This window comes from Myotis yumanensis, unplaced genomic scaffold (assembly GCF_028538775.1).
Source record: "Myotis yumanensis isolate MYYU_CA2020_CCGP unplaced genomic scaffold, mMyoYum1.0.hap1 SCAF_1, whole genome shotgun sequence".
In the NCBI taxonomy this organism is placed as follows: Eukaryota; Metazoa; Chordata; class Mammalia; order Chiroptera; family Vespertilionidae; genus Myotis; species Myotis yumanensis.
In genome coordinates, this window is record NW_027223752.1 from 179,800,565 (window position 1) to 179,819,415 (window position 18,851).

The window sequence follows — 18,851 nt, forward strand, 5'->3', positions numbered from 1 at the left end:
TGCCGCCTGTATAGAACTGCTGTGAAGAATTGTTTTGTCTGATGGCTATATGGCCACTGGCTTCTGCAATAAATACTCATTCTTATATACCCATTACCTCTCATGACTTCTCCGTTTAAGACCTGGCATCCTACAAGGTCCAGCCGTAGGCAAAGGGACTCAGACCCAACACCTGTAACTAGAGAGCAGAGAACAAAGTTCCCAACAGCTAGTACAGTGGGCAGGGTTCAAGAAGGAACATGCCCTGGCGTAGTCGGGAAGAATTTAGAAGAATATAAGAACTCAGAGAACCAGAGTTCCACATGGCTCTTGCTGACTCTAACAGTTAATCCTCATACTGCCCAAACTAGAACTCAGGAAAACTCTGAATTAAAAACTATAAAGAAACAACCTAGATCATCAGGACCAATCTGAGGACACAGGGGATTTTCAAAGAAAGTTTCAAGTCAGACTAGATTAGACTGGAATTTTCAAGGTTTGATCATACTCATCTTCAGAGTTTCACAAATGCACTCCAAATATTAGAAAAAGAGAGAAATGGTTTATCTTTATAGGACAAACAGAAAAACAAAGTTTAAAAAATAAAATGTCTTATTTTAATGTGAAACAAAAGAGAATAAAAACTTTCCAAATTTCTTTTTTTACCAAACAACAGAAAACTATCATAAAAGCCATGAAAACACTAGATTGTTATTGTCCTGCCATAAAGCACACCACAAAATATGCTATAGAAATTTGTTCATAAAATGCATCCTTCATCTCTTCAAACCATGACTCTAGTAAAGAGCAAGTGATATGAGGATACTATTATATAACTCTATTATGATTAACTATCCATAACTAGGGTAAACAGAGAACCATTTTATTCTTTATTGAACTTGCTAGAAATGATATGAGAAATACAAAACTAAAATCCATTGGGTAACACTGTTTAAAATCACCAGGCAAGAGATCAAACACACTTTTTCCTACAGTGATAATAATGCCATCTGTAGGCACAGAATAGAGTCTATAAAATCCAACACATTTTAAAATATAAACAATGGCAGAATAATCTAAATTTAAATACCCAAGTTACTAGTTGATAAAATTTCTTTATAAATGATAGTGCTGCTTTCTTTATCTACTAAAATTAATTAAATTTCTGAAGATAATAACTCTCAATTTTATTTATCTTCCTCCACTCCATCTACACCCATAGGTAAAATTCTAGGATCTGGCCAGTCCAATGTCTCTTGTAAATCACTTTTTCTGGCAAAAACACCATACTCAATATTATACTTCCTAATTAAGTGTGAGGACAGATTCCCAAAGAAGTTTAAATGGGATGTGACTCTTTCACTTAAAAACTGAGATGTGCTTTACCTTTTGTGATAGCATAGAGGGACCTGGAGAGCATTATGCTAAGTGAAATAAGCCAGTCAGAGAAAGACAAGCACCATATAATTTCACTGATATGTGGAATCTAATTAACAAAATAAACTAGCAAAGTGGAGACAGACTCATGGATACAAAGAGCAGACCGACAGCTGTCAGAGGGGAGGGGTTGGGGTCTGGGAGAGAATAGTGAAAGGATTAAGCTCTGCCCACCCAATCATCTAAATCCCCTTGGGAGGTACCTGGAGCAACCCAGATGGAAGAGGGCCACACCCTCTGTAACAGATAAAAAATCCCAAATTTAGGAAATTATAATATTTTAAAGGTGGGCTAGCAAATTGTTCGAACATTGTCTTAGAGGGGACATTATAACTCTGGTCAAAATAGATTTGTCCTCTGCCTTAGAGGGAGATATTATCTCTGTATTACAAGTTGAATCAACTTGGGTTTGTCACTCAGTATAATACATTTATGTTTTTTAGCATAATGGCTTCTTCTATGGATGTTGGCATTGCTGCTGGTTTAATGCCTAAACAATTATACAAAATTTAAAATTAACACCCAGAAAGTTATGTGTTTTTTTTACAGCAATAATGAACTCACAGAAAGAGAAACTAAAAAAAAATCTCATTTACCGCTGGGGCTGGACCCCAGCAATTTACCGTTGTACCAAAAAATTAAGATACCTAGGAATAAACTTAACTAAGGAGGTTAAAGACCTGTACTCGAAAACTACAGGACATTGCAAAAAGAGATAGAGGAAGACATAAACAAATGGAATAATATACTATGTTCATGGATTGGTAGAGTCAACATCATTAAAATGTCCATACTACCCAAAGCAACTAATAGATTCAATGCAATCCCCATTAAAATACCAACGGCATATTTCACAGACTTAGAACAAACTCTCCAAAATTCATCTGGAATAAAAATAAGACCCCGAATAGCTACAGCAATCTTGAGAAAGAAGAACAAAGTAGGAGGGATCACAATACCAAATTTCAAGCTATATTACAAAGCCACTGTTTTGTACTGGCACAAGAACAGACATATAGACCAAAGGAACAGAACAGAGAACCCAGAAATCGACCCAAGCTATTATGCTCAATTAATATTTGTCAAAGGAGACAAGAGCATACAATGGAGTCAAGACAGTCTCTTCAATAAATGGTGCTGGAAAAATTGGACAGATACATGCAAAAAAAGAGGAAACTAGACCACCAACTTACACCTACATAAAAATAAACTCAAAATGGATAAAGGACTTAAACCTAAGATAGGAAACCATAAAAATCTTAGAAGAATCTATAGACAGCAAAATATCAGACATATATCATAGCAATATCTTTACTGATACAGCTCCTAGGGCAATGGAAACTAAGGAAAAAATAAACAAATGGGACTACATCAAAATAAAAAGCTTCTGCCCAGCAAAAGAAACCATCAACAAAACAACAAAAAAACCCACTGCATGGGAGAACATATATGTCAATGCTATTTCAGATAAGAGTTTAATCTCCAAAATTACAGGGAACTCATACAACTTAACAAAAGGAAGATAAACAATCCAATCAAAAAATGGGCAAAGGACCTAAATAGACACTTTTTGAAAGAGGACATACAGAAGACCAAGAGACATATGAAAAAAAACTCAAAGTCACTAACCATTGGAAAGATGCAAATCAAAACGACAATGAGATACCATCTCACACCTGTCAGAATGGCTACCATCAACAATCAACAAATGACAAATGCTAGTGAGGATGTAGAGAAAATGGAACCCTCGTGCACTGCTGGTGGGAATGCAGACTGGTGCAGCCACTGTAGAAGACAATATGGAGTTTCCTCAAAAGTTAAAAATGGAACTCCCATTTGACCCAGTGATCCCACTTCTAGAAATATATACCAAGAAATCAAAAACGCCAATCATACATTTAAGGCAATGAACACTTTAACAACAGCATTGGTTATAAAAATGAAGAGTAGCCTTAGCCTGTTTGCTCAATGGTTAGAGCTTTGGCCCATGGATTGAGGGGTTGAGAGTTTAATTCTGGTCAAGGGCATATGCCTCAGTTGCAGGGCAAGTGCAGGAGGCAACCAATCAATGTCTCTCTCTCATTGATGTCTCTCTCTCTCTCTCTCTCTCTTTCTCTTTCTCTCTCTCTCTCTCCCTCTCTCTGTTTCTCTCTCATCTCTTCTCCTCACTCCCTTCCACCACTCTTTCTAAAAATCAATGACAAAAATAGTCTGGGGTGAGCATTAACAAAAAAAAAAAAAAAAGGAGAGTAAATGATAAGGTTGAAAAAATGGGTTTTAGAAAAAGAATAGGATTTAGTGACACATTGGCTAAGAAGAAAGCTGTATCTACTAATAAGTGGGGGTCCAGTATTAAGTTTTGGTGTTTAGAAAATGGTGGTGGAAATAAATAGTAAATATTTGAGAAATGGAATATTAATACTAAGAAGCATCAATCATGAACATGCTGTGTGTGAAGAGGGTGATGTATCTAACAAGGGAAATCAGCTTGTGAAGAGACTGGGCCACAGATGCAGTGCTTTCTTCCATTCACCAATTATCCTCCCTTCTTTATTTCAAAATCAGATTTGTAAAGCATGACTTGTTTATATCTACCCGCTTCCCTTTTCTGATAATTTTCATAAAAAAATTTATAAGTCTAAAATTAAACCTATCTTCTCATTATCTTAACATGTTCTTTTTTGAAATCAAAGGCTTTATTTTTAACATAATCCAGTGAACTATTCTCCTTTACTTCTGTGGAAAATTTGACTATGATGACCCTTTCCTATTTTGCTTAAGAGTATTCTCCCCATTTCCACACTCTTTGACCCTTTATTTTCACAAAATCTATACTTTTTTTTTAAGAGGCAGCATAACATACTGGTTAAGAGTATGAATCTGAAGCTCTTGGCTATTTAAAATCCTAACTTCAAAATACCTAAGCACTGAATCTGAATTACCTATGAAGTAAGGTTGATAATAAGAGCACTGTTATCATAGGGAGGTTAGGAAGAGTAAATTTGTAAATGACATAATAATATTGGCACATTGTAAGCACTATATAAGTGTTTGCTATTTTTTTTTATAACTGCTTCTTTGCATATCTTACCTTTACTCCCTTCTTCAGACTCACTTGTTTTTACTCTTTTCTTTCAATTTTCCTTATCATTGCCCACTTCATAAATCACAGAGGGATAATGAATCATATTGCTATTGAAGCATATCTAAGCAAATAAATTCATAAATATGTAAATTTAGGCATGACCTTTTATTCTAGCCTCTTCTGTATTGATGACTTATTCATAAGTCATATACATTAGCCACTTGGATAAACCACCACTACCTCAAATCTAACATAAATTAAATCAAACTCATGATTTTGTCTCCAGAACTAGAATTTTGAATCTCCTCCCTTGCCATTCCCACCAAATTTATAACGTGAGGACAATCTCTGATATGTCTTCGCCTCAATCCCTCTATAAAATCAGTCATTAATATCTACATTTCAACTTTGATACAACTTCCAGTCCCCTCTTTTATCTCAGAAACCCACTGACACTGCCCGACTCCACACTTATTACCTCAAACCTGGATCACCCAAGCTGATCTTCATTCCCCCAGCAATCTTTATGCCAGTAAATCCTGCCTATTGAAACCAGATTAATTTCCGGACAGGACTGCCACTTTCACAACATGCTTCTGTACAAAATATCAGCCTAAAATTAACTTAACCTCTTGGTCATTTGACAGTAAAACCATGAACGGAGCATTGCCCCTTTCTTGCTACCAGTACAAAGCTATCAAGCGTCTTGCCACATGTACATAGAGATGAATATGTGAGAATACGCAGCTACCTTCTGCTTTTTTATCAACATTGTAAGACTATGGCATATATAAGTATATATAAGTATATAATCATATACGTGTTTTGGTTAATCTCTTCCCGTGCTGCCTCTGCCCCGCCCCACTTCTGAGATTTATCAGTCTGTTCCATGCTTCTAGGCCTCCATGCCGCTGGACCTATTGTGTTGGTCAGTTTGTTTTGGTCATTAGATTCTACAAATAAGTGACATCATGTGAATGGGTCTGTCTCTGTGTGGCTTATTTCACTTCGCATAATAAACTCCAGGTCCATTCATGCTGTCTCAAAGGATAAGAGATGCTTTTTTTTTTTTTTACAGCTGCATAGTTGTCCATTGCTATGGCACTTTCTTGATGGTCCTCTATGTACTAGTAAAACAGACAAAGCCATTAGGTCCCCTGTGTTTGATCTGCTTTTGACTTGGTTTCCTCTATTTAGGATGTTGGCTGATATGGACATTTGCTAGAGTTGCCATAACTAATACCACAGACTGAGTGGTTTAAATAACAGAAATGCATGTTCTCATAGTTCTGGAGACTAGAAGTCCAACATGAAAGTGTTAGGAAGTTTGGTTTTTCCTGAGGTCTCTCTCTCTGGCTTGCATATGATCATCTTCTTTCTGTGTCTTCACATGGTCTTCTCTCTGTTTCTGTCTGTGTCCAAATGTCCTCCGTGTGGTTGTATCCCTAGTGAGTCCCTCTTTTAGTATAAGGGCACCAGTAATTTTGAATTAAGGCCCCATCCTTATAACCTTAATTATTCTTGTAAAGGCCTTATCCCCAAATAAAGTCACATTATGGGTTAGGATTTCAATAGTTAAAATATGGGGAATCTATTTATTGTATGATGCCTTACTCCCATAGAGGCTTCAGGCTTTAAGCTTGACTTGACTTTCTGAACAAGAGAAACTTTTTGAAAAATTTTATTTATTGTCTAAAGTTTTACATTATGTCTCGTTTTTCCCCAAATGACACCCCATCCCCAGCCATTCCCACCACAGGCAAGCCCTCACCGCCCCAGTGTCTGTGTCCATTGGTTATGCTAATATGCATGCATACAAGTCCTTTGGTTGCTCTCTAACCGCCCTCCCCCACTTCCCCTGCCATTTGTCTCTGGATCTCTTTTTGTTCATCAAATTATGTTGATCATTATATCCCACATAGGAGTGAGATCATGTGATATTTATCTTTCTCCTACTGGCTTATTTCGCTTAGTATAATGCTCTCCAGGTCCATCCATGCTGTTGCAAAAGGTAAAAGTTCCTTCTTTTTTATAGTGGCATAGTATTCCATTATGTAGATGTACCACAGTTTTTTAACCATCAACAAAACAACAAGAAAACCCACCTCGTGGGAAAACATATTTGCCAATGCTATTTCAGATAAGGGTTTAATCTCCAAAATTTACAGGGAACTCATACAACTTAACAAAAGGAAGATAAACAATCCAATCAAAAAATGGACAAAGGACCTAAATAGACACTTTTTGAAAGAGAACATATAGAAGGCCGAGAGACATATGAAAACATGCTCAAAGTCACTAATCATCAGAGAGATGCAAATCAAAATGACAATGAGGTACCATCTCACACCTGTTAGACTGGCTATCATCAACAAATCAACAAACGACAAGTGCTGGAGAGGATGTGGAGAAAAAGGAACACTCGTGCACTGCTGGTGGGAATGCAGACTGGTGCAGCCACTGTGGAAGGCAGTCCACTGAGTATAGCATTTCCTCAAAAAGTTAAAAATGGAACTCTCATTTGACCCTGTGATCCCACTTCTAGGAATATATCCCAAGAAACTAGAAACACCAATCAGAAAGGATATATGCACCATGTTCATAGCAGCACAATTTACAATAGCTAAGATTTGGAAACAGCCTAAGTGCCCATCAGCAGATGAAGGGAGAAACTTTTATATATCTTTCCTGAGGGCAGCCCTGTCTTTCCTCCTTCCTTCTATTCTTCTTTCCCTCCTCTTTTCATTCTTTCTTTTTGTAGCCTCAGAGACTTTTATTCAATGATATTTGTGGAAAAACTAAACAAAAGTCTCTGTATACATTGAATTGTATAAGATATAGTAAGGGGCCTATAATATAAAATGCCATTTATAAACCAAATATTGATATAAAAAATAAACACAAAGCTTAAGAAATTAGTCAATAAAACAAAAAGTTCTCTTCAGAAATGTAGGCACAATTAAAATGTCATATAAATTATTTTATTTAAAAAGTGATTTATTGTTCCTATCTTCTCCACTTAGATTCTGAATACAGGTATCATCATTTCTTTTTACCAAAATTACAACTATCACAAGCCAAATAACATTGGTTATTACTTATTGATTGCTAATTTTTTTTTCCATCCAGATTTTTCACTATCTTGAACTTACTCTACTTTGCCTCCCAAAGTCCTAGGACGATTATGTAAGTCCATTTGAGCTTGTACTAGCCAAATATAAAATAAACCATATCTGGATTTTCCTTGTTATTTTCCTTCTACAATAACTATTACTCTTAAAGAAAAATTTCATGTACAATCAATACTATTTTTAAATTGTCAAAATGGATCTCATTTTTCATAATGATTTATTATTACTAAATATTCACACCATTGCATTCCTATTACTTACCTTACAAATACACAGCATACATTTTTTGGGGAAAGCTATGTTAGTTTGTGTTCCAATGTCTTATATTTTAGTTTTTAGGGCAGAGTGTAAAGAACACTTCTAAATAATCTAAAATAGTATCAGTGGCTAAACTGATTGATAGCTTGATGTCTACCAGGCCCTGTTAAAAATGATTAGCATTGTCACACGTGTCTATCTGGAGGGGAAAGAAAAAGGTACAGAATCAATAGAATTACTGTTCCTTAAACACAAACAGGTATAGAGTTACCAGTCCTGTCACTATCTCAATCAGTAATTGTACAGAATAAAGTTCCATGGTGCTTGTGGCAGGTTGTCAACTGGACTCACTTTATACACAGTTAGTAAAAGCCTCAAAACAGCTTAAAATCAGGAAAATAGATGCTAAACGACCATGAACAGCTACTGAAATGGTGCTGTTAAGGAAAATAATTCTCATTATAATAAGTTATCTTAATTAAAGCTAAATGCTTGCTTATTATCTCATGAACAGGAATTCAATTTCGGGGTAAACAAGAATAGCTGAGCGACCATGGATATCTGAAACAGTGATAAAAACATATCAGAAATAAAGCACACTTATATTGGGCTGTTGATTTAAATAAAAAGGTGTGTGCAGTGGGGTGAGGGAGGAGGTGGAGAGTGTTAGGAAACGGTAAGTTCTGTGTGAGGAGGTAGTTTATGAGTATAAGGTGGAATCCAGATCACTCCTACTTTGTGTAGCCAAACAAATCTAGAATTTCCTTAAGGTAATCAAAAAGGAAATGCCCTAGAGCTAATAAGAGAGGGAGACTTGGTCATTAAAAAGTAGTCTACTCTTTGCTTTACTACTAAAGGGGAGAGAGATCAATGCATAGGGTACAACAGTGAAAGAGCCAAAAAGCCTACAGGAATAGTAAATTAAGTGGATATAGTGGAGAAAAGCAGATAAGACAATAACTGACAAGTAAAGATTGTGAATGCAGGTGTGCTGCTTTCTAGGAGCATCTCACGACTTTTGGGAAGGCTGTGTGATCTTTAACGGCCAGATCTAATCTGACAGGAAGGAAGCGGACAGATGACTACTACACATTCAGGGTGTCTGCTTTCTGTACCTATTAAAATTTTTTTTCATTATTGATTTGAGAGAGAGAAACATTGATTTGTTGTCCCACTTATTTATGTATTTAATGGTTGATTCTTACATGTGCCTTAACTAGGGATCAAAACCACAACCTTGGCACCTTGGCATACTGGGATGATGCCCTAACCAACTGAGCTACCCAGCCATGGTCCCAACCCCGATACATGTGAATACATACACTCAATAACCCCCAATCCACACTGGTACATGCACACACACACATGAGCACACACACCTACACATATATACCTGGTGTCCTGGTATCTCTTCCATTCTCTAATATTGCAATATATCAAATACATTATTTGAGTTATTACATTGTGTGACTATCTTTCAATAATAAATTCCTATATTTGCTGTACGCACAGAGATGTAGATGTTACCTGCAGTGCGTTTGCTCTCAAAATCAGTGCCAGCAGTTTGGCCTATGGTCCACACAGTTATATGTATACAAAGTATTATTAAGTGCTTTTTTTGTCCACTATTCATTACCAAAAATTGTTTTCTTTTCCAAAGGTTTCTTGAAGGAAAAAAAATATAACTTTGGTAAGTACTAAGCAATTTGCCAGTAAGATGGATAATGTTAGATATTAATTAAATAAAAATAAATGTCCAGATAAATAATTCAATAATATTTACAAGTTGTAATTATCTCTCCAGTAGCAATTAAATTTGACATCTCCCCAGTGAAGGAAATTTCTAAAGTTGCTAAATAATTTTTCAATAATGTGTAGTAAATGAAGACACCTTGTGATATTAGAAAATCAGCCATAGTTTTCAAACAGCCTTAGGTTTCAAATGCAATAGAGGCATATTTGAACAGAGAACTTTCAGCAGATACTGAATTAGACCACACCTTATTTACAACCACATTTTCAAACCATGGCAGATATTCAATAGTTAAATGAAAGCAATATGCTGACTGTGAGCTATTCACAAAGCCCTAAATAAGAAATAAATATTATAATATCATTTAAGGTAACAGTGAATAAGAATTAAATTCCATCCTAGATTACATTATTAAACTAATGTTTTAAACAAAGTGCCACCTTGAGGGAAAGCTAAATTGTTTGGGAAAAGATGTAGATGCACTAAAATTGTTTATATGTTGGCTGCAAACAGAAGCTAAGAAAATAACTTCAGTAATATAGAATTCCCTATAAGAAAATCACTTTAAAATAGACTTTTAGCCCTAGCTGGTTTGGCTCTGTGGATAGAGCGTTGGCTCGTGGACTGAAGGGTCCCAGGTTTGATTCTGGTCAAGGGCACATGCCGGGTTTCAGGCTTCATTCCCAGCGGGATGTGTGCAAGAGGCAGCCAATCAATGATTCTCTCTCATCATTGATGTTTCTATCTCTCTCACCCTCTCCCTTCCTCTCTGAAATCAATAAAAAATATTAAAAAAAATAAAATAGACTTTTATTTCAGCAAACATTAGGAAACTAACATTTATGTAGAACTTTCCTTTGCCAAACACAATTTATATGTAATCTTCATGATGAAATCTATAAGAATTTTTATCCTCTTATTATATGTGAGGTAATCTAATATTCATCAAAGACATTGAATAAATGACATTGAATAAATGTGAATAAAATAATATTCCTAAATTGTTATAGATCTAAGATTTGAATTCAGGTTTTGAATTCAGTTTTTTGCCTAATGGCTAAATAAATGATATTTATTTCACGAGTTGTCCTCAGACTTTGTGATAATAAAAATAACTAATACATATTCTGTATTGCTATGTGTCCAACATGGTTTCATGCATTTTATTTATTTACTAGAGGCCCAGTGCATGAAGTTCGTGCACAGGGGTGGGGGAGGGGTGTCCCTCAGCCTGACCTGTGCCCTTTCACAATCCGGAACCCCTTGAGTAGGGTCCCGAGGCCTGGCCGGTGATCAGGGCCTATCAGGGCTTTCCTTCCCCCAGCTGCCAGCATCTGGCCCCGCCCCCACCACTGCCACTGCTTGCCATCTGTGTGACACTGCCCCCTCTCCCCTGCCACCGATCACCTCCTTCTGCAGGTGACAGGCATGGGGCTTTATCGCTTGGCTGGCCTGGGCCTCCCTCTATGGGGCGATGGATCGCAGGAGCCCCCAGATCGATCACCCAGCAGAGGGAGACCCTGCCCACCTGCTGCAGTGCTGCTGGCTGGGTAGCCTGGGCCTCCCTCTGTGGGGTGATCATGGGGTAATGGCAGGGCCCCCCAACCAATAGTATCGCACCCGCCTTGGCTGTCCTGGTGTCAGTGCATGTCATTGTGTGGTCGTCTGGAAGGTCATCCGGACAGTTGTTCTCCTGTTTGGTTGTTCGGTCAATTTGCATATTATGCTTTTATTATTATAGATTTATTTTTTAATCCTTATCCAAGAACACACTTAGAGAAAGGAAGGGAGAATGCGAGGGTGACATCAATGTGAGAGAGAAACATCGATCGGTTGCCCTCTGTCTGTGACCCGACCAGGGACTGAACCCAAAACCCAGGCATGTGCCCTGACCAAGAATCAAACCGGCAACCCTTTGATGCACAGGATGAAGCCCAACCAATTGAGCCACTCCAACAGGACTGTTTCATGCATTTTAAGCATATTAACACATTTAATGTGTTAAACAAACCTAAGTGATATGTTATATTATTATCTCCCGAGTTTAACGTGCCTAGGGTCATTCAGCTAATAAGTAAACAGATGAGATATAGACTGTATATTCTAGCTCTCAAAACTAATACTCCTAACTGTACAGTGCCTTCTCATGATATTTTCATCACCACACTCTAAAGTAGTATGACAGGCCAGGCCAAAAACCACATCTGGTCTGCTGCCTGCTTTTTACATGAAGTTTTATGGGAGTCTAGCTATGCTCATTTGTTTATGTCATAAAGCTGCTTTCTTATTACAATTTGGTTGAGTTGTTATATATAGACTAATATGCAGATTTGTCTCAATAAATATACTGTCAGCCCTCCATATTTCTAGGTTTTGCATCTGTAGATTCAACCAACTGCAGATCGAAAACAGTGTTTTCCATTCATGGCTGGGAGCCTGAGACTGCTGAGGGTCATTTTATATAAGGGACTTGAGCACACCCAGATTTTGGTATCCCTTGGAGTCAATCCCCATAGATATTGAGGGATGACTATAGTTTGGGGAAGGGTCAAAAATTATACGTGGATCTTAGAATGCATGAGGTCAGGGCCAGTAAGTCCAGCATTGTTCAAGGGTCAACTTAGATCTATTTGTTTCAACGTGTTGGTTGTAAATATAATTTGAGTCATTTTGTTTTTTATTAATAACGAGTCCTCTCTGTATAGTCCACTTTCACTTTAAAAAGAACAATATCAGAAAATAATCTACTTAAAACTGTATTTGAAATAGTAAAGATCTTTACTTCTATTAGTAAATGTATGCTAAAATAAAGTCGATAGTTCAGTCACGTTTTCATTTTCATCAAGGCTAAAGTGAAAGAGTTAAAGAATCACTGCCTTCCATCTCAATGAGTCCCTAGATGCTGAAATACTTCTCATCTGTAAACATGAGAAAACTTAAAGGTTTATATCACTTTTAAGCAACTGCATTATGCTATCTAAATCTGTACCACCATGTTTTATATACCCGGTGATTAAAATAGGCATTTTCACTGTAGCTAAATATTGCTTTGATTCTGATTTTCAAACAGAAACAAAAAACATTCCAGTCAAAATGTGTCTCAGAGGAACACAATTGCAGGCTTTTCACAGTACCATTTGCTCAATGGCTCTCTGCTCCCTGCCCCCCTCCCCTGCCAGAAGTGCCTAACACTCTAAGTATCCCCTGGAGAGCCAGTAGGGTGCCATCTGCTGTATATCCGCTGCGCTGCAGCCTGATATCCTCAATGCCAAATTTAGCTCATATAATTACATAACAGTATGTGAGTGGTATTAAACCGACACACTAACGCCGGATTCATGAAGCAAATTGAAAGTCAGACATGCATAGCAAAACCATTTAGTGGTTATTTGATTAATTATTGAGTATGGTTATAACACAAATAACCACAGCATTCAGGTACAATGAGAGTGGCATTTATTGTTAATATGGTGGGTTGCAGTTTTGTTTTTAATAAGCAATAAAATAACACACATAACTAGCAGATAACGTAAGCATGCTGACCAGGAAAGATTTTTCTGATTGATAGGCATATGTTTCCTTATGGTGAGCCCACTCCATTTTTATTTCAAGATCAAATAAACATCAGAAAATACCCTGACAGCAAAGAAGTAGCCGAAATATTTCTGAAGCTTTCATAGTCAGAGAGATGCAGAGGAAAACAAAATATTCCTTGTGGGAAGTGGAGATATATGAACATAAGGCATTCTATTAAACTAATATACTATACCCTGCTGGGAGAGTAATTTAGTATACACTTTTGAAAAACCTTGATCATATCTAGTAGTTTTGAACATGCACTCTACCACTTCTGGAAGATACCAGATTTTCTTGAAGAAATTCAGCACCTTGCAACAAAGTCACATGCACCAAGTGAGAGCTGAAATTCAAGTTGTGCAGTCTGTTCTAATATAGACTACCATATCCTGATCACTATGCTAGATTGACTTTGCAGTGCAAGTAAAAACCTTAAGTAATATAAATAATATTTTAAACGAAAAAGAATACCTCAGTGTAGTGGGTGCCCTTATGTAAAATGAACTTTTGGTTATCATTGTGAATGAACCTAATAAAATCTATAGTATCTTTCCAAAACTAAATGTTTTACTTTAAAAGATATTTTAAAAATTCTTTTGAGACATGTATTATTCATTTGCATATCCTTAAAATGCATAGACCAAGGCCTTGTAAAGAAATGAATTAATACTATGACAACTTAGAACCACCTAGAAATGGTTACTATTTCTATTCTAGGCTTTGGTTTATAAATGAACACTTTGACTAGGTTATCTTACATATTGAAATTCATAAAGCTCAGGTAATATGCGATGGGGTTGATTGATGTATGATTGCTTATCTTGCTTACACCTCAGCTCCATGTCTTAACTTGGCTTTTTTAAAGTAATATTTTCTCTTACCTTCTTGACACTACACCCTTAGGGTTCTTCTCATCTTACTGGATTCTCTTTTTCCTGCATATCTGATCATTGAACATTGGATTATCTCACCTTGGTTTTAGATATGTTATTTCGTTCATAGCTTCAAACAGAATCCATTTAATCATAAAAAATCAACCCTGATCTTTCTGGGTTTGCAGAGACATTAATTCAAATTTCTACTTCACACACACACTTGCATGCTAAGTAAGCACCTCAGCCTTAACCTGGCCAAAACAGAACTCTAGTTTCCTCCCTGCTTCACATAGGTTGCTCCTTTCCTAGTGTTCCCGGTCTCAGAAAATGGCACCCACATCTGCCCATTGCTTAAACTGCAGCTCTCAGTTACCTTTTTTCTTTCTTTCCTTTTCTGTCACCCAGTTTCCAATTCACCAGCAAGTACTGTTGACATTACTTCCAAAACATGTCACACATCTTTTCCTTTCTCTCTCCTTTAACTGCTACTATCATGGTCACCATCATTTCTCACTAGGAAAACCATTTGTATACTGTAAACAGAAAATTTAATTGACATGTAGTAGTTCTTTTGCCAAAGAATATCAGGTCAAACATGCTGCCACAACTGAAAGTCCAGAAAAACATGAGTGGCAAAAATACTTCTACTTTCAGTTTCAGCCAGTGTAGCCTTTATTAACAATTAATGCTGAATTATTCAATAACTACAAGATTTTGTCATATTAAAGAACATTTACTGGTACATTTCCAAGTGTTTAAGAAATCTCAAATATCATCCACCTTGCTAAACACAGTAATAATCACACAAACAAAATCACTGCACGAGCTCATGCACATGGGTCCTTACCCCACACTCCCACTGTGGAAACCTGTTATATGCACTTTATTGTTTAATTGTCCAAGTAACCCTATGAGATAGTAATATTGACTATGATGAAATAGATTCAAAAACCTTAATCAATTTGTGGCAGCTAGGAAGTGGTAGAAGTGAGAATCACATCTAAATCTTCATCATTCCAAACACCTGCGATTTCTGTTACTCTAATATACTTCCTCCCTTGGGACTCCATGAGCGAAATGGGGCTTGGTTTAGGAAAGAATTTTTCTCTAGCTAGTCTGAAAGATGAAAAGTGCTGCAGAGTACTGAGTTCAGTCAAAAAGTGCATTTAGCTCTAGCTGGTTTGGCTCAGTGGATAGAGCATCGGCCTGTGGACTGAAGGGTTCCAAGTTTGATTCCAGTCTGAGTTGCTGGCTTTAGCTCCAATAGGGGGCGTGCAGGAGGCAGCCGATCAGTGATTCTCTCTCATCATTGATGTTTCTATCTCTCGCTCCCTCTCCCATCCTCTCTGAAATCAATAAATATTTTTTTAAAGTGCCTTAATTGAGGTTTAAGGATATGTGTCAAAAATGCTCTCAATAGACAATTAAAATTATAAAATCTTAAAGGGTTGTCTCTCAGCTATTTCAAGTTAAGAAGGACTTACCTTGAAGATATGTGTGGGTATGGCTTTTGTCTAATAGAGTGAATTCCTGATAAGGTTGAGAGATCCCCAAATAAGGTACAAAATCAAAAAAGGCCTTTGGAATATGCCTACGAGCACAAATAAGGATGAGAAAACTATCAGCTGTAATCATGTGCTAAGTTTACATGAAAATAAAGAATGACTAGGAGGGTAGAACCTTGAGTACAGAGGGAGGAATTAAAAGCCATGGAGAATTATTCTCAGGCTTTAAGTCCTAATCAAGAAACTGCTAACCTATGAATTAATTCACAGTCTTCAAACGAAGGACTGTACTTGAGTCATTGTACTTAAGCCTCATCTACATCTGCACATGATTTACATGGTAAAATTCTGTACTTTCAGCTGATGCTGTAATGCAAAGGTGGGGACTATCCAGCCCATGGGCCATATAAGGCCCAAGAAATCATTTGGTCTGGCCCTGCCAAGGCACTGGGGGTGAGTTAATTAAATGTCTGACCAAATATAGCAGGCTAATTTTTAAGTTGATAATTTTGTATGTCCCATGAATGATGATGATGATGATGATATATATATTCTCCAAATGGCCCTTGCAGAAAAAAGTTTCCCCACCCCTGTGAATGGAATGGTTCTTTGGGTGGCATTAGGAGAGGGTAAGTATACTTTGCATTGTGAGAGATGCATCACTGGGGGTCAGAGAGTAGAATGTGGAAGCCAGCTTCCAGATGTTCTACAATGTTCCCCACCTCCTGGTAGCCAAATCTCTGTAAAGTGTCTCCCCTCCTGAATCAAGGTTGCTGTTGTCACCAATGAATAAATTTTACAAAAGCGATGTTATGTTACTTCTGAGACTAGGTTATAAAAGAACAGCACAAACTAAAAGGAAACAAGATAACAGAAACTAGCTCTGTACAGTAGATATCCTCTTCTTTTATAGATAATGGAATCACGTTTAAAAACATTAACAGAAGAAGAAAAAATGTCTCTTCTGCTGTAGTTACTTCTCTTATCATGAATAGTAAAGAATAAAGTAACAGTAGAATTTCTGTGGGACCAAAGTCAGTTTGTTTTTGTTATTGTTTGTTTTTAAATAAAGGAGCTGATGTTTGGGGTTGTTGGGAATACTTCTATGCATTTTAACAATAGCAACTGATCTTCAAAGAAGGGGAAGGGCAAAATTAGGAGTATGAGATTCCATTCAGATTATTCACATTTGACTCACCTTAAAATTAAAATCTGAGATGTCACCTGAGCTCCATTAGGAAACATTTCCAATAAGAGCAATTTCTAGCAGGATATATTAAACTCATTAATCACTTTTTTATCTTAAAAATCAAATAACTGAGTTCTTCAGTTAAAAAATAATCTGTATACAAAAGTCAGACTACTATGGATCATAAAAAATAAGTTCATCGTCCATGGTCACAGACAACACTGTGGTAAGAACCAGGTGAGGGGTGGATGCAGAACTGAGAGGAGCCTGGCTAAGGGAGGGGGAAACGGGGAGGGGACATCGGTAATAGTGTCAACAATAAAAATAAATTTAAAAAGATAAGTTCACAAAATAGGAATAAACATTATTGTGCTATATTAAAAAGTATTGTTAATTTAAAATGGATAGTTGGTATTAAACTCAAACATAGTAATGAAATGTTAATTGCCATTTGAAAATTCCTGGTTTAAATAAAAAAAAAAAAACACATTTCAATGAACCATTTCTTTTAAAGACATCTATTATGAACATCTTATTACTACAACACTTGACTATGCTGACCACAATATTTCTTTTCTTGTTGACCATAAAGAATTTAAGACTCCCTGCTCTCTGAAGAGACTTAATAAATAGATGTAATTATTGCTCATTGTACATCAGCTTTAAAAATCAATTCTCTTCAGTTTCTTCAAACACTTTTTCATGAAGAATAACAGACAAGTATAAAATGGATAAAAGTATAAAAGCAACCTCAATATATTCTGAACATTGACTTTATGGTGAATATCACTAAATAGCTTTAAACTATAAAATTAAGTACCCTAAGAAAGCCTCGTGACTCTCCCAGATGTCAACTCTTCTACTACCCTTTACTTGCATGAATTTTCTAAATTAAAATATGTGACCAAAGAGAGAAGAAGCTGAATAGTTGAATATTACTGACTTTGAGGTTAATATCTTTTAATATAACCACCACTATTAAGTTTGCCTTGTTCAAAGAGGTTCAGACTATACGTTAAGTCAAATGTCAGAGATTCCACAAGTGCAACAAATGCTTATGTTGTCAATACAAAAACAATATTCATTCAGAGAGCAGTGTGTTGGTAAATACTTTACAAAACGCTAACGAAAAATTAAAAGCACTAATTTACAGTTTTTTGCCGACTTCTGTGGCATAATACTCCTATTTGGCTGATTTCATGCTACCAAAATGACCTAATTGAATCTACAATTGGGGAATATGCACCATAGCTATTATATAGGATTTCTACAAATAAATCAAATAGATATAAATAAGCTCACAAGTATAGTTAACAGTAAAATTTAGTACAATAACTAGAAAATGAGTTTTGAGTTTTGATTATGCTGTTAAAAATATAATTTCTTTTGTTATACATGTAGGTAATTTAATTTTTTATGCCTGTGCTTAACCGCCAGCTCTTAAACTTCCTGAAATGCTAACAGCGATCCAGTATCAACACAGCATTTCTACATACTAGTGCATATATTGTAAGACCACCCAGCTACATAGTCATAGGTATGGGACATAGAGATTTCCAATTTTTGCTTCAAGGGCTGAAAAGAACACATGACTGAATGTCCTCAATAATCTGTGGAAATCATTTTCATTAAATATCCTTCTCTCTTCCTGATTCCATTCTGGCTTCTAGTGGTAGCTGCTAGCATTCTTATTATTATCAGTGTTAGAAAAGCAATTATCAATGATCATCATTGTAAAGCTAACCACAACATGATTAATTTCTCTTTTCAAACTATTTATTAGTACTTCCTATCAATAAAGAGAAACAAGTGAACGATCATGGGATATAACAAAAATCCACTGAATTTGAAGTCAGAAATCTCAGACTGTTGTCTTGAATTTGAACGTATATATTTTTAAAAAATCCCTGAAAGAAAATAATTGGGGTAATTATAAAAATAAAACCATAAGACACTTGAATCTAAAGAATAGCTGACTCCTGGACAGAAAGGGGAAAGAGTGCATTATGTATTTTCCTGAGCAGCTTATCATCTAAATGAGCATAGGCTGTGGGAAGGCAACT

General features: G+C 36.3%; 1 protein-coding gene across 4 annotated transcripts in view; it reads right to left on the bottom strand.

The window, feature by feature from the left end:
* The window catches only part of CCSER1 (coiled-coil serine rich protein 1), a 1,176,231-nt gene that overhangs the window by 724,977 nt on the left and 432,403 nt on the right, over positions 1–18,851 (bottom strand). The window lies entirely within an intron of this gene.